Source organism: Homalodisca vitripennis, chromosome 2, assembly GCF_021130785.1.
Source record: "Homalodisca vitripennis isolate AUS2020 chromosome 2, UT_GWSS_2.1, whole genome shotgun sequence".
NCBI classification, from domain to species: domain Eukaryota; kingdom Metazoa; phylum Arthropoda; class Insecta; order Hemiptera; family Cicadellidae; genus Homalodisca; species Homalodisca vitripennis.
This window is the reverse complement of record NC_060208.1, coordinates 12660817-12678131: the sequence shown is the minus strand read 5'-3', so window position 1 is coordinate 12678131 and position 17315 is coordinate 12660817.

Here is a 17315-nt window from a genome sequence, read left to right as displayed (position 1 = left end):
ACCTTCACAATCTCTAACAATCTGAAACAATAATAGATTTGTTCTAACATAACCCTCAGACCTTGGTAGGCGCTAGTCATTGTTTCACCTTCACAATCTCTAACAATCTGAAACAATAATAGATTTGTTCTAACATAACCCTCAGACCTTGGTAGGCGCTAGTCATTGTTTCACCTTCACAATCTCTAACAATCTGAAACAATAAACAATGATTCACCCTCACGATCTCTAACAATCTGAAACATAATAGATTTCTAACATAACCCTCAGACCTTGGTAGGCGCTAGTCATTGTTTCACCTTCACAATCTCTAACAATCTGAAACAATAACAGATTTCTTCTAACATAACACTCAGACCGTAGCTGGCGCTAGTCATTGTTTCACCTTCACAATCACTAACAATCTGAAACAGTAATAGATTTTTTCTAACATAACCCTCAGACCTTGGTAGGCGCTAGTCATTGTTTCACCTTCACAATCACTAACAATCTGAAACAATAATAGATTTGTTCTAACATAACCCTCAGACCTTGGTAGGCGCTAGTCATTGTTTCACCTTCACAATCACTAACAATCTGAAACAGTAATAGATTTGTTCTAACATAACCCTCAGACCTTAGGCGCTTGTCATTGTTTCACCTTCACAATCTCTAACAATCTGAAACAATAATAGATTTGTTCTAACATTACCCTCAGACCTTGGTAGGCGCTAGTCATAACAGATTTCACGTAGCACTCCTCTAATCACAGGTAATTGTCCCATCAATTTAGCAACCCACGCACTTGGTTCACCACTCTCTCTCTACACACTGACTCGGATTACACATTGTCGTATCACAACTTCGATCTACTTTTCTAAACTACAATAGTTCGTGCCCCAAATCATGTTAGGTATACAATAAAACATTGTGAAATGCATATAAATTCGTTTAGTATTGTTGATGATTATAGAGACAGAGTGATCAAATCAAGGTGGCCAAACACTTATATCTTAGACAATATTTAATTTACAGGAAATTTTAAATTAGGAACTAGGAATTATTGTATTTGGTTAGTTATTACAATCACGTAGTTAAAATTCTGTACCGGTACCATTTTCCAATGTGCTGGTCGAATTTTAAACTTCTTTTGGAAACACCTATTTTTCTTGACTGATTATAATTCAATGTGGGATTATGAAACTTTTTAGTCTAGGCGTTATTTTAATATATTTTAGCTTTTAGCCGCTACAAGCGCTGAGAATTTCAGATGTTTTTCAACAGTGATTGAAGAAGCCTGTTTTCCTTAAGCAATAACATTTAACTCAGATTACAATATTTTTCATTTGACATTTTATGAAGCTGTTGCAATTTAACAAATATTTTAATTTATAATAACAAATTTATTATTTATTTTGATTAATTATTACTTAAGTCAGTTTTTCAAAATGATCTCGATAAATGCATGCATTCGCCGTCCTATGTCATTTACGTCTCAATTTAACGTGTTTTTATGACTTTTATATATTTATTTTTATATATTTATTTTTATATATTTATTCCACCGAAGCATACCTGTCGCTGCAAAGTTCGTCCTTTAAGTGTACCCACTGACGGAAATGTAGTGCAGATAGGACCTTGCTGGTCAAGTTATATTCTGTTTGAACAATATTTTGCGAACAACGTCATTTTTAAGTATAAGTATTAAATATAACACGTTATCATGAGCCGTAAAAACGTAACCTGTTTTTAGTCATAATAAGTTCACATACATAATTCATTTTAACAGTAATTAAAGTATATTTTTGTATAAATTAAACAATTTGTGAAAGTAAAACTCTTTCTAATATTCCATTTAAAACATAATTCATTCTGAGTAAAATAGCTTTTCTTGCAAATGGAAAAACATGTCTCTTTAATAACTGTTGGAACGTTTTCAGCGATCCTAGCGGCTGAACGGTTAAGTATATCAAAATAACATCAGGAGTAAACAAATTTTATGAGCCTATGGTAAATGAAAATCCATCACAAAAACTATAGATTTCCTTAAGGAATATTAAAGTCGACGACCCTATTGCAAAATGCTAACAGAAATTTTAAATATTAACTACAGCTACGTAATTTTAAGAGCAATAAAATTAATCTAATATTCCTAATTAAAGTTTGCTGTAAAACTAATACTTTCTTAGATCCCAATGGTGGCTACCTTGAGAATACCATTCCCTTTAAAGTTTAATTATTCTGAAATGGATCAGGAGATTGGAATATCTCCCAGCGATCGACATCATTTAGAGGAGTTTCGTACGCTATTTTAAAAAGGATATGCACATGATCTCAAAGTTATTCTACAGGAATTTGCTTGCGATGCCGCGGATTATCAAGTTAATAAAACATATTGATGCTAAGAACGAAATGTAAATGTTATAGCGTATATTTCACTACAATATTTTTATTTAATGAACTAATTTTTCAGTAATTCATTGATTGGGGGAATAGACTGTAACTCGGGTCATTGTCAAACCCTACAATAAAAAATTATGTGACACTCCGTATGGTAAAGAAAGTTGTAATCTTTTTATGAAATTACATAAATGTTTCTTAAAGAAAGTAACTAACGACCACAAATTTTAAGCCACTGTTTTTGGGACAAACATATAAAACAAATAAAAATATCCTGATCGTTTAAATTGTTGCTGTTAAAACGGCTGATTGATTAAAGTAATTAGAGTGTTGAACAAACAGGTCTTGACTGGAAATTAATTAAACCCCCTGATATTAACCAAGGGATGTTTTGCTCGTCCTGAGCATGTTCTAGGATATTCAAAAATCAATAAATGTGTTATAGATGGTTTATATTTGTTAGTAGTAGTTAGCACTTTTGGAGGATACACTTCTAATAATTAAAAAACCAATAATAATTTTATAGGTGGTTTATTTTTCTTCATAGTATTAAACAATTTTGGAGGTTAAACCCACTTTATATCTATGTTTTAAGATGTTATCTCTGATATTTCATTCGAAAACTCACATGTTTTAAATTGGTAAGTATAGGATTTACTAAATAATAACTCTGTAAAATTGAGATTTTACGCTGACCTAACACAGATCCAATATGTGGAATGATAAAAGAAATTGAGTAAAATTTCCTGAACAGGGGAGAAATCTGGAGTAAAGAGTTGTTGTTATCCCTTGCCACCAATGTAAATCGAAGCTGACTTCGAAATCTAAGCAATCATGTAGACCATACAATTCTAGATTAAAGTTTCTACACAATATTTACCAAACAAGGGAGACATCACTGGAGTAAGGTGTTTTTTATTATCCATTGCCACTACTGTGAGTCTAAGCAATCATGTAAACTATATAAAGCTAGATTGCTTTAAGTTTCCACATACAATTTATACTTTGAAACTACAAAAGTTGTTTGGCCTCTATTGCTTATGAATGTAACTACACAATATTACAATGACGGAGCGCCCTTTATTACACAGTTTTACACCGGAAGACGTAAACTTCGTTGAACTGGTAAATAGATTTTATTGATTCAATTCTTTTCGTAAGCACCACTTTTTATCTAGTGGTGCGAAAAAATAAATGAGCTGACAAAACCAATTAATATTACATTAAAATTGCAATCAGTGCAGACGATACAGCTTTAAATTGAATTGTTATCAATTCACAATTTCCTTAACAATCTTACTGCCATTTGACTCAGACAGTCTTTTAGACTTTCAGCTAAATTACAAAAATAATTCAAAAAAATCTTTATATTAGGATCAATATAAGAATTTTATGTTTTACTTTTAAATATGTGTTCATTTATGTACTGCCTATCAAACATTAAAAAATTGAATGATGCCTTTAAAAAATAAAAAAAATTACTTTTCTAAGAAACCATTTTAATTTCAAACTGTTACCAAATACAATGCGATGCAGTAACAATCAGCTTACCTTAATCTTACGTTATCACCTACCATTACCCTACCAGAATTGTGTCGGACTCACCTTACCAATTCCACGACATTAGCAACCGTTTAAATTATTCAAATTACTCATAACGCATTATAACTCATTTTTATACTTCTAACATTAATTCAGAGATTCTCAAAGTGTGGGGCGCGACCCCCAAGGGGGGCGCAAGGTTCAGGGGGGGCAAATGTTTGCTTGTAAAATTCATTTAATTTACTTACAAAAAAATAAAGCAAGTTTATGAATCTACCGATCTTCATAGAGTTGTTTATTAATATCTTATGTAAGATTCGTCGGTGGTGATGCGATGTGAGAAGAGGTGCTTTTTGTGAGACGTTTTCAGCCGATACCACTGCCATTTTCTGAATGATTGATACATTTGCAGGATAATGACATATCTTGGATCAAATGTACTGACATTTGCACGGATGGAGCTCGGGCTATGTCAGGAAAGTACACTGGACTTCGAGGTTTGATCAGAAAGGTAGCTCCAGAAGCTAGATGGGCATACTGCTTAATTCATAGTGAGGCTTTAGCAGCAAAAGTTATGACGCCGGGATTTTATGAAAACTACCAAAAACTCAATCACTGACTCAAATTTTTTTCTGCGATTAGCGTACATGTCAGATATATTTGAGAAAATAAATGTACTAAACGAGTCTTTACCGAAAAAAGATGCAAACCTTCTACAATAGACTGAAAAGGTGAACAGCTTTGTAAAAAAGCTAAGTTAGTACGAGTACGGTTCTGAAAATTGACAATATTGAACTATTTGATAATCTTAAAATTAAGATTGAAGAAATGGTTCTAAAAAATATTCCAACTAATCCAAAAAAATGCTTTCTTAAACAGAAGAAATGCTCAAATATCGTTAAAAATATTTTGATGAGGACTGGTTTGGCATGGATTTAAAATCGTTCAAACATCCGTCTATGAGTGCTCCCTCAACATGCTAGAATAATAAAATCTCATTGACCTCCAAGGTTACACTAAGGTTAAAGTAAGCTTAAAAATCTTCTCTCCCATCATTCTGGATTGGTGTACAAAAGTAACACCCACGTTTGAGTGAAATGGCATTGAAAATACTCACACCATTTGCCACCACTTTTTGTGATTCTTATGAAACTGGGTTTTCTGCTCTAGCTGCCATGAAGAAATAAATAAATATCGCTCAAGACTGGATTTAACCAAGGAACTCAGAGAAGCGTTATCAGCATTGACACCACGTTTTGAGAAAACAAGCACATCTTTCACATTGAAGCTCTTTTATTACTTTGAGTTATAAATAACAATTATGTACTATAGTAGTTAAAATAAATAAATAATAAGTTGTAATTGTTTGTATTGAATTTTCTGTTTGGTTACGAGTAAACCTATTGCCCCATTACGCTCTAACGTAGTATGCATAAAATGTGCAAAACTAGGCAAATAAAAGTGTACAGTAAAATATCAAAAGCGACTCACTTATATAGTACGCTCACAAGTAGGGGGCCCGGCTACAAGCTGGATTATGCAGGGAGGCTCCGCATAAAGAGTTTGAGAACCGCTGCATTAATTGATAAGTCCAATAATATGTTACTCTTTTAAATATTACAAATAATCAGTAATACAGCGTTTCGAGATCTGCAGTCTGATCACTTCTTCAAGTAAATAACTAACATAACACATCATTACAAACTATATTAAAATACAAAATCATACCAGAGCGTTAGGACACGCCTGTCAGAAATCACAACCATCATGTTGTGTGTCACCTCCACTGACCAACCACCTAAGGCGAATGCAGACCCATCGTGACCCGTATTATGTAATTCAGTTTTAATAATTAGTGTTGTGTTTAGTTTTTCATTAAGTGCATGTTTTAGAGTTAGTGAAGTTGATACAGATTGTAATCCTGAAAATATTTGGTAGAAATGGCTGCATCGGTTTTCGGATGAAGATATCCAATTGGAGAAAGAGGGTAACTCGACCTCTAATGCGAACGAAAAGGCTCACGTTTAGCAACTGAACTGATCAGAACAAGAGGTTACTAAGGGCAGGATTTACTTGAAGGGATGTGGGTAGAACTCAACCAAGAGAGAAGGAATAGAGAGTGTAACTCGAACTATAATGCGAACGAAAAGGCTAACGTTTAGCAACGGAACTGATCAGAACAAGAGGTTACTAAGGGAAGGATTTACTTGAAGGGATGTGGGTAGAACTCAACCAAGAGAGAAGGAAGTACATGTAACAATTGTATTTCTACAAAGCAGATATCTGAATCAGCTGTTCTGCCACTAATCTGCCTCGGGCGGCTGACCAAATCCCCAGACTGTCTGTCTGTCTGACTGCACTACACCCACAACATCTGTTCAATTACTATTAAGGAAATCCAAAAGACCTTAAATTAGACCAATTAGACTATTCTTTGAAACAAAATAATTTTAGTAGCTCCTCTTGATCTCTTCAGTAAAACAGAAAAAAAATTGGTTTAGTTTTGTCCTTATTGCAGTGAATGGACGGTTTCGGTATGAAACGAGTGGGAAACTTTGTTTTTTGATATCTGCAGCATTTTTTTCCAATTAAATATAATCAAACATTCACTGTATGGTTCAACATTTAAATTTATTATATTACCCGAGCACATCGATGTGCAGCTGTGTAAAGGACGGCGTATGTCATGTAAATACCTAAACGATTGTTTGTTATCAGTTAGTTTTTTTTACAATAGGAAAATGCATTATGCACCGTCAGGGACAGATGTTCGCCCTGGTGTGTGGGACTCTCACCCACTAAAAGCCTACCAGTCCAGGCATTGGAAACCCTCTCGGGAACGCATCTCTGCAACTACTTCAAGAGGGTGCCATCGTTCGCTCAATGGGCATTACTTTATTCTAAAATCCACCAACATGAGCTATTCTGGTGCTTTATAGCTGCTCTCTTCTTTTTTGCCTTAGCACCCTCTTGCAGAACGCAGCGACAGCGCTCCACGATTCGGGACTAGACAACATCTCTTCTATAAGGGTCTCCGGCGAAACACGCCCGATAGCTGCCTCCAGCTCCCTTCTCTCCGTTTCCCACCTTCTACATTTGAAGATGGTGTGCAGAGCATCTTCCGAATCCGAATCCCCGTACTGGCATTCAGGACTCGGGATCTTCCCCATTCTGTTAAGGTAGAAGCCGAAACAACCGTGCCCAGTGAGAAGCTGGGTAAGGTAGAAGTCTACCTCTCCATGCTCTATTTCGGTCCATCCCCTCAGATCACCTATGAGCCTAAAAGACCAACGTCCTCGATTCTTCGTCTCCCATCGAGTTTGCCACTCATCCATTGTTTGCGAACGGGCAGCAGCACGGCTGACAGTGCCATTCCCATCGTAGACACGCTTCCGCTCAAGAGCAAGGAGATCGATGGGAATTACCCCCGCAATCACAAGGACGGCCGGCTCCGAAACGGTACGATAGGCAGATGAAATCCGGAGAGCTCCTCTCCTCTGCACCGCCACGACCTTCCTCCTGTAGCGCTTCTGCCGCAAGGCATCCGCCCAGATCACGCAACCGTAGAGGATAACTGAGTTCGTCACGGACATGAGGACTCGGCGCTTACCCTCCGCGGGCCCACCGACATTGGTCATGAGCCTACTCAGATTGACCACAATCCTTTCAGCTTTCTCGGCCGCACAGGTGATCTGGTCCCAGAATTTCATACGGGAATCCATTCTCACTCCTAGATACTTTGACGCAGCGTTTGGTATCGATGAGCTCCGTGTTGACGTTTAGCTGCACGACGGGATCTATCCTCCTCCTGGTGAGAAGCACGATCTCTGTCTTCTCGGTGGCCAAAGACAGCCCATGCTCACCCATCCAGCAGAGTATTCGCCTCAGAGCTAGACTTAGCAATCTCTGCGCCTCATCCAACTCTCTCGCGGTTATGACTACGGCAATGTTATCTGCATAACCAACGAGGAAGGTGTCGTGCGGCATCTCCATACGAATAACCCCGTCGTACATGATGTTCCACAGGTCTGGGCCAAGAATCGAGCCTTGGGCAGCACCTGCCGTCACTTCCCTACTACGAGGACCGTCCAACGTTCCAAAGACCAGTTTCCGATCCCCAAGGTAGTTAGTTATTTAGCAGCCTCAAGAGATACGGTTGGAATCAAAAACGTGGACTGTAGGGCACCGAGCATGTCAGCCCAACTGGCCGAGTTAAAGGCGTTCCTTACGTCCAGTGTTACCAGCATTACCAGTTTGCGGTACCGATGGTCTCCCTGCTGTGCTGACTCGAAGGCTCTGACAACCTCGCCGACAGTTATCAGTTAGTAAATGTACTTAATTTAGCTTATGTAAAAATATTTATGTATATAGCTATGCTTGGAGAGAGAGAGAGAGAGAGAGAGTGAGAGAGAGAGGGAGAGAGAGAGAGAGGAGAGAGAGACAGAGACAGGCAGACAGGCAGACAGGCAGACAGACAGACAGGCAGACAGACAGAGACAGAGGAAGAGAATAAAATTTCTCCAGTCCCTCGAGTGATAGGCTTCGCTCAGCCAATAAAGATAGTTCTGTATTATTCTAAAAGTCTGAATAATATAGATATTCATCGGGTAAATAAGATGACATGTGAGCCAAAAACTTTATAGAAAGTATGACTGAGAAAACGGTAACAACGAGTGAATTACTCCCGCGCTATGGAACTAATGAAACGTCGCTAGCAGCGAGTGGTTAATTATAAGGTCATCGATTGTTAGAAACAATCGAGAAAATCACTTCTTTCACTTTGTTCCATCACTATTTATAGTTTTTCTCTATCGGAAACAGCCAACTCTCTGGCCTAAGTTTCTGATATTTTAGCTAACAAGTAGGTTACGGCCAAAATCCGTTGACTAAAGGTTGATCAGCAGCTCCTTTTCTGTCTTTTGTACAACCTAAGACCGGGCCGACCATCTTCTGTTGTTATAAAAGCTGACAAGTCACTCCTACCTCTCTGTGTAGCATTAGATGTCTAGGTATTTATTTAGTACAATAACAAGTGAACGGACATTCAGAGAATACTATGCTAAATAATAGGTACCAGGTTTTCCGTAATTCATTTTTGAGATGTAACCAATACTTTAACATTTATACATGTTTTTAATTTATGCATGTATACATTTCAAAGTGCCCAGAGTATTATATTATAATGTTCAGATTCAGATAGTTTACATTCACAACGAACAACAGTGAGGCCAGAAGTGAACCTTGAGGATCTCCGTAATGGCTTATTTCAAGCACACATCAAAACTGTTTCATCTGAAATAATTGATTAGTTAATCTATGTTATTGAAAGAAGAGGCCGTAAACATCATATCCATCCAAATATGAAAAATTAAAAAATTTGAAAATATTTCGCTGATAATTTTATATCGATTGCCATCATTTTCGCACGATATGAGTGTGTAACCCATTCGCATAATCTCAACTTAATTCAAACATATATATGTAAAAACTACAAAAAGTTTTTCACAACGTAACATACACGTGATTTTAGTCTATATTTTATAAGTGCTTGGTCTATAATAATATTTTTGTAATAATTATAGTGATAACGAAGGTTTTTGTGTATGGTATTCTTGCGATGACTGTGAAAACGATAAGAAAAATTAGCGTATGCGTATTATGAAAATATTTAAAACGTAAGAAAGTGACAACAAAACTTCAACAAAATTAGTCCTTTTGCCATGTAATTATGTAAATGAAATACATAAATTTAAATCCAAAAGTTATAAACATGTGTTGCTGATCATAATTTTTTATATTTGAATATTATATTAGGAGTGTAATATTAGGTAGGAGTACACCATATCAGGCTGATTCAATAATTGCAAGGCTAGGAACGCATTTGTTAGTAAGTTAAATGTTAAAATGGCATATGATCGAGTGAGCTCATAGTGTATATAAATAACTTATGAGCTACCTAGCTCGTATTTTATGATTTTCTCGTTGTTATAAAAATGTACGCTGACGCTCAGCCAAATCAACGAGGTAACGTGATCAATCATTACACTCAATACCTTATATAGAAATGATGCTTTATGCAAAAGTCTATAGGTCTCCTCGTTTTCAAAATATCGTAGAGACAGTTTACATACACAGAAAAAAATGTGTTAGCTTCTTCAGTTAATACATTTTAGGAGGCATATTGTTTATAAATGTATTAATTATAATAAATATGGAAACATTACAATTATTACACTATGAAAACAACTAACATCAATACATTTTTATTGACAAATTACGATATCTCTAAAGTTAAAGACTTCAGTTCCACTTTTCGGTATCTCAGAACGAAGTGGTGCACGCTATATTTCACATTATGAGCTGCTACACCGCTGTTACTATTACGTGCTCTGACGTAAATTGGTGTAACACGGCGTGACGTGTATTGAGGCGTGACGTGCTATGCTGTAGTGCATCAATCATGGAGTAGGAAATCCTTTCAAAGATTCATAACAACTCTTATACTGATTTCACTTTTGAAGTAAAAATTTACTCATATCTACAGCTAAATTATTTCTGTATTTCCAACGACCGGTAAGAGGTTGGAATTTACGATAGGCTATAAAATGTACTAGAAGGCTACTCATAGTGCAATCTCTGTCAACCAGTTTACAAATTTGTGAAAAAACCACCGACGCTATAAATTAGTCGGTATTAATTACTACTGATGTGTTATTAACAACACATTGTAGTTACACGATGTCGTGGAATTAACTCGCCAATTGTTACCCTATATGCATTTTATATCACCAAAAAACAAATTTATCGTGTAAAATCCTCTCTACTTTCTGCTAATCACTCACTAAATTCCTCACGGTTGCTCGTGTCTATACTCATGTATTATACTGGTGAGTATAAGTTTTTCATTGATGATTGTATTGATTCATAATTACAGGTATTCTCATAATTGTTATGAATTATGCTTAAGGTTCATTGGTGGATTCAAACCTGAATTCAGGCCTTCGTTTTTAAAACAGTTTATGGTTATTCGCACAGAAATAAAAATTATGCGTTTCAAAAGCCAAACATTATATTCGAATATTTTGTGTTCATATTTTCCCACACATAAGTCAGTGTTGTTTTGAGGAACTTGAACAAAGCCGTTCTTCCAAAGAGTCTTTAGATTTCAAAATACGAGTTTGGTCAAATATATGATAACTTGTATTCAGTAGAAAAAGAAATCGGTAGGATTCATAGATAGAATATCCATCCGTGCAATATACTCTATCTTCAAAGATATTTCAGGCTTGTTCCTACAATTATCAAATAAGAAGTTGAAGTAAACTTTTTGCATCATCTCACAATGATATAAAAAAGATTTGTGCACTTCAATACAAAACTATTTAATTTTCTTACAGCAGAAAAACTAGTTTAAAACATTTACTAATAAATTACCGTGTACAAAATTTATTTCATGTCGGAGTGCAAAGGGTTCATTTAAAGAAATTTCTGAATATAAATTACAGCAATTATTTACGCATTAGTGTTACCATGGATTTGAATAAGTTCATGGTAAACAATAATAGTTCTGAAATGCCTAGATAATATACAGTCTGTATAATATTATAAAAGTCATAAATCTGGTGATATTGTTACTCAAGTTGAAAATGCTGACGTTGTATTGGAGCACTGGTAATGAGAGATCCCGCCAAATGAGTCTGATGAAGCTGACGTTGGCAGCGACAAGGCAGACTAGGATAGTCTTACCATGTTGGTTGACGCAACCTGCTACAGAATACATGGATTTGTAACTAACGATTCACGGCCTGATAATTATGGTTTACGCCTAACCCAAAATTACGCATTAATTTTGCCATAGATTTGAATAAGTTATTTGTATACAATAATGGTTCTGAAAGACCTGGGTATTATACTGTCTATATAATATGATACATCATAGTCTGGTGATATTCTTACTCAACTGGAACATGCTGACGTGTATTGGACTACTAGTAGTGAGAGATCCCGCCAAATGAGTCCGATGAACCTGACGTTGGCAGCGACAAGGCAGACTAGAATTGTCTTACTATGTTTGTCGCAACCTGCTAAAGAATACATGGATTTGTAACTAACGGATCACAGCCTGATAATGGTTTACGACTAACCAAAACTGTGAGCTTACCCCAATCTATTAGGATTATTACTCAGAAAAAAAAACTCCTTTATAATATTGCAGATGATTCAACACAAGGCCTAATAAGAAATTAATATAAGGAGCGAGAAAGTCTTCTGAAAAAGCCTTGTAAATGAGCATTTCTCTAACAAGATGTGCCAAAAAATTTTGTCTTGTAATCGTGATTTTTAGAGGAAATTATTTATCTCTATGTTTGAACGTTTGAGGGGAAAAGACTCGACTTTCTTCTATTACTTTCTTTCAGGTATTTGCTATGTACTCTAGTACATTTCTTGTTTTCCCTTTCCGTACTCTATAGTCGCGATATATCAGGTATTAAAATTCTGGACTTTATCTATCCTATGAGGAGTTACAATACTTAATATTTTATCGCTTTCAAGAATCCTTCTTTCTCAAAACATTAATTTCCAAATGTTTAAGACATTAAATACAATCACATACCTTAAGAATACAATCTCGTATTATGAAATTAAAAAAAGGAAGTGCCAATTTTTAGAAAATCAGTTCAAAAATGGACATTTTTAAATATTGTCTAAAAATATCTAAATACCCTGAAACATTCCCAGAGCCATAAATTGCTTATTTCGCGTATTCTGGTCTTCTATGTTGCTACTACGATCGCTGTAATTGCTTATATTTCTTAAGAGATGTTGCTTGAAAAGTAATTCTTCTACAAGCTGGTTCACTTGTAAACTAAACTGTGTTGAGAGTGGCGTCTGTGTACAGCTCATAAACAGTCCAGCCGTTACTTTGTCGGTGAGATTCAATATACAAGACTTGTTCTAGCTTTTTTATCTCTCCAGCACAGTGCTATCATATCTTATAGTTTTTACCACTAGCAATGAAACCCTAACTTACGAATTAATAAGTTAAATACTGTACTTAAAGGTAATTTAGGCCTAATACTATTCGTAGTTTACTAGTTACGTATGATGGTAATTACCAGAACCTAAAGGATTCATGCCCCTCCTCCCACTTAGCGGGTATCCCCAGCAACCCTCTAATTGCTTATTTGTATGTTCCAACATTCATGAATTCACATCTGTGACATAGAGCTTACATCGCAATGTGTTTCTATGATTACCAGATTTGTAAATATAATATGAGTACCTTACTGTACTTAATAACAGATGTTTCACCCCAGTTGTGAAAAAGTTAGAATGAGTCTCAGAGACACATCGGCTTTACACTGCACATAGCAGATTGCACCAAGGTCAGTACCAGTACTGAAGTTGTAAATAACGTGTTTTTTGTTATAACTATCGCAAAATAGTACTTACAAATTTCTAAACTATTTTGCGCAAATTGTAACATAGTACTCGTAAAGACTGTAAAAAGATTTTATTTACACCAGAGTTTGGGCTAGTGACACTTATATAACTGCAACTGCATCTCTAAATAAGATGTCAAAATTCATTGTTTGTAATTCTGTACCAACTACTGGAATAACTTAAATGCTTTTACTATCGAAGTATACTATAGCATTACATTTTAAAATATGAGTATTTCGGTGGTGTGTCACAAAGTAACTTAAAATATTATGCTGATTTCAATTAGTTTATTAAACTATTCTATGTTTTGTGTTTATTTTTTATTGTAAGTTTGAAAGGATAATTAATATATTTTGGTATGTGTTACGCAATGTATAACACAAAGTTTCAAGATCTGTAATATCATCTCTTTTTCAGGTGAATAAATGACCTAACACACAACAACAATCTAGGTAAAAAATAAATAAATCATACCACAGCTGCTAAGAGTTCAGTCCAGACGTTGTCACTGCTCAGGATGCAAAAGTCACGATCACGAGAAGTCAAGCTCGCAATAATACGCCACACCAACACAGGCGAAAATGTGACACTGACTAGCAAATCAATTTCTGCACTTTCTTAGGCATCGTGCCGTGTCGTTCGAAACAATGCGACAGGAAGGCTCAGGTGGGAGTATGATAAAGGCAGCCGGTTCCGGCCCTATGACGTAGGCTGGCAAAGAGGTTCTTGTCAGACCTTTTCAACTCTCTCTCTCTCTCTCTCTCTCTCTCTCTCTCTCTCTCTCTCTCTCTCTCTCTCTCTCTCTCTCTCTCTCTCTCTCTCTCTCTCTCTCTCTCTCTCTCTCTCTCTCTCTCTCTCTCTCTCTCTCTCTCTCTCTCTCTCTCTCTCCTCTCTCTCTCTCTCTCTCTCTCTCTCTCTCTCTCTCTCTCTCTCTCTCTTTCTCGTAGTGTTTGTGATAATTTCTAAAGTTATTCATTTAATATTTTTTAGTAGTAAATAATATAAAACTTACGCTCCATTTATATTAAAACTGTTCTATTCCGAAATTTTGAGCATTAGGAGACGGTGAGTTATCCGCACAGACTAAAGTTGTAAAGGTACTTACTGAAGCTTCCTCTTACGGTTGTGGTGACATTTGCGAGTGTTTCATTTGAATAGCAAACCAATATAGAGACGGAAAATCCAGAAACGGACCTGGTAAACCGCTGGTAACAATTCTCATAAGCGACAAGTTTCCTTTGAAGTTCTTCTCTCGTAGGGTTATTATTGTCGTCAGCAATGTTCCTGTGACGAGGGAAACCACAGAGGACGTCAAAGCTGTCCTTACAAAAGCTGGGACACGGTTTAAATCCATCAAGTGGTTTAGTTACAATTGGTGCGTCTGAAAACTTTTCTATTTCACAATCAATATTTTTACTGAACGTATTCCACTGAGTATTCTCAATATCCCTAAATCGAGGCTGATGATTGTTATAACAGAGGACAAACTCTCAGGCCGAGGTTCAGTGTTATTCGGCCAACCTCACGGAGTCACTAATATTGTACGCTTGTTATCGAGAAGTTTTTCTTTTCATAGTCATATCAATAAGATTTCTAACTAGTTGGTTTGGTATGATGATGGTTTTCCAATGTTTCAGATATTAACAACCCTTTTTAATAATTAACAACACTTTTTTAATAGTCCAACAAATTCCGCTTATTAAGATTTTGCACCAAAACATACAGTCAATTTCCAACAAAATTGGCTCTTTAGAAGCTCTACTGCACATTAAAAATTTCGACATTGTTTCACCAAGCACTGGCTTTCTCAAAACAATATTTCTGCGCTGAGCGTTCAGGGTTATTAGGTAGCGGGTGTCTTCTGCAGTTCCGAGAGGATCAACGGGTGCTTTGGTTAGTGATTTCTTTTCCTTTACCGTTATAGAGAAGCAGTTCTCTCTCTTCAGAATTCAGAACTCAATTTTGAGACCGTCGTCATTCATATAGATGAACTAAACACCACTTTCATCACCATTTACAATTCCTCCCAGAGTGACTTTTCAATGTTTTGAAAAAGATTTGAGGGATCGCTTAGAGTTCTTCATAAACCTGGTCTTAAAATATCTGTCTGTGGGGATTTCAACATTCATTTCAATAGGCCATACGATAAGGATTTTTTACCTTTCTCCGACATTTTCAATAGTTTTTTCTATTAGAGCTCTCATTTCATTCGTTACCCGTCCATTAGCAACAGGAGGTTCGTGCATCGACAATATTGTAACTAACATCGTGCCTCACCACGTGTCAGCTGAGGTTGTTCCTTTCTGTTAGTCTGATCACGAATCACCGCTTGTTACAACCGTGATCCAGCGAGTAACACCTAGTAAGAGTTATAACTCTATCCCTTTCCGATTTTTGAAAGAAAAACATATAAATGTTTTCTCTGAACTTCCAGATTACATCGATTGGGTAATGTCTTCGTACCTGATGATATAAATGACCAATATTCTTTATTACTCAATAAAGTGTATTCATGTTTCGGCCTTGCTTTTCCTTTAGTTACATCAGAGCTTAAGAAATATCACAAAACTTGTTGGTTAAGAGGGGAAGTTCTGGTGGCTAGAGAACGTCTTATGGATTTTACTGCGTGATTTTCCTATCGAACAACGTAGTATATTGTATAAGGCCAACAATCAAAACTACCAGCTTCTATTTTCATCTCTTAAAACATCTCAGGTGTAAATCCGTCCGAGTAAGAGTAAGAATGTTGCGAAAATCGTTTGGAATATTGTATCGGAAAACACTGGAAAACAGATATCTAACAAAACATATATTCAAGAGTTACGAGGTAATAGAGCTAAGGTTGCTGATCCACGTGAAATTGCTGAAATGTTCAATATTTTTTTCATAAGTGCCCCACTGGACATAACTGGAAGTGGAACATATCGTTGTACTATCAGATCTTCTAAAATAAAATATTGTTCATCAAGGTTCTTTATAGCACCAACAACTTCTCTTGAAATGTAAAAAACAATTTCATCTTTGAAAACCAATCCATAACCTGACGTTTTTGAAATGACTACTTCAGTAATTAGACGCTTTCTTCACCCCTAAGCGATCCTTTAACTAAATTTTACAATAACTCAGTTATTCAGGGAATGTTTCCGATGGATATGAAACTCTCTAAGATCATCCCGGTTTTCAAGAAAGGCTGTAGGTCTTATCCTCAATATTACCGTCCCAGATCTACTCGCCAACCTTCAGTAAAGTCTTCGAACGACTTACTCATGTCAGACTCACTGACTTCTTACTCAGGATTCCTTTTTAAGTGATATTAAATTTGGATTTGTTTCATCTAAGTGCACCACTGATGCCGTCGCTCAATTTTCTAAATACGATTTTTCCATCTCAACAATAAAAATCACGTAACTTGTGTTTTTTGCGATCTCAGTAGAGCATTTGACACAGGCAACCATCTGAAACTTCTTAATAACCTCGAAGTCTATGGGATTGCAGGCTGTCCCCTACGGTGGTTCAATTCTTATCTTTCAAATCGTTACCAGAGTGTTCAGGTTGCTAAATCTTTTGGCATGGCTAATTCAGATTTCGTTGTGGTCTCCATGGTGTTCCTCAAGATTCTATTTTGGGGCCTCTTCTCTTTGCATTATATGTGAACAACTTCACTCCTGGTGTCCTTGAAGCTTGCGATGATGATACTATACGCTGATGATACTACAATCATCGTCCAGACTGACTCCTCAATAGGATTAAATGTTATTTAAACTCTATAGTAAACTAAATAAATTCCTGGTTCATCAGTAACAAATTATTAATCAAAGTTCAAAAGGCTTCCATTCTGAGATCAAAAGTGGCTCTCCGACAGTTTCTAATAGCATTGTTGCTTTAGACTCATGTTCATATGATGAAATATATTTGTCTTGACTAAGCAATAACGTTGTATACCTTTGTCC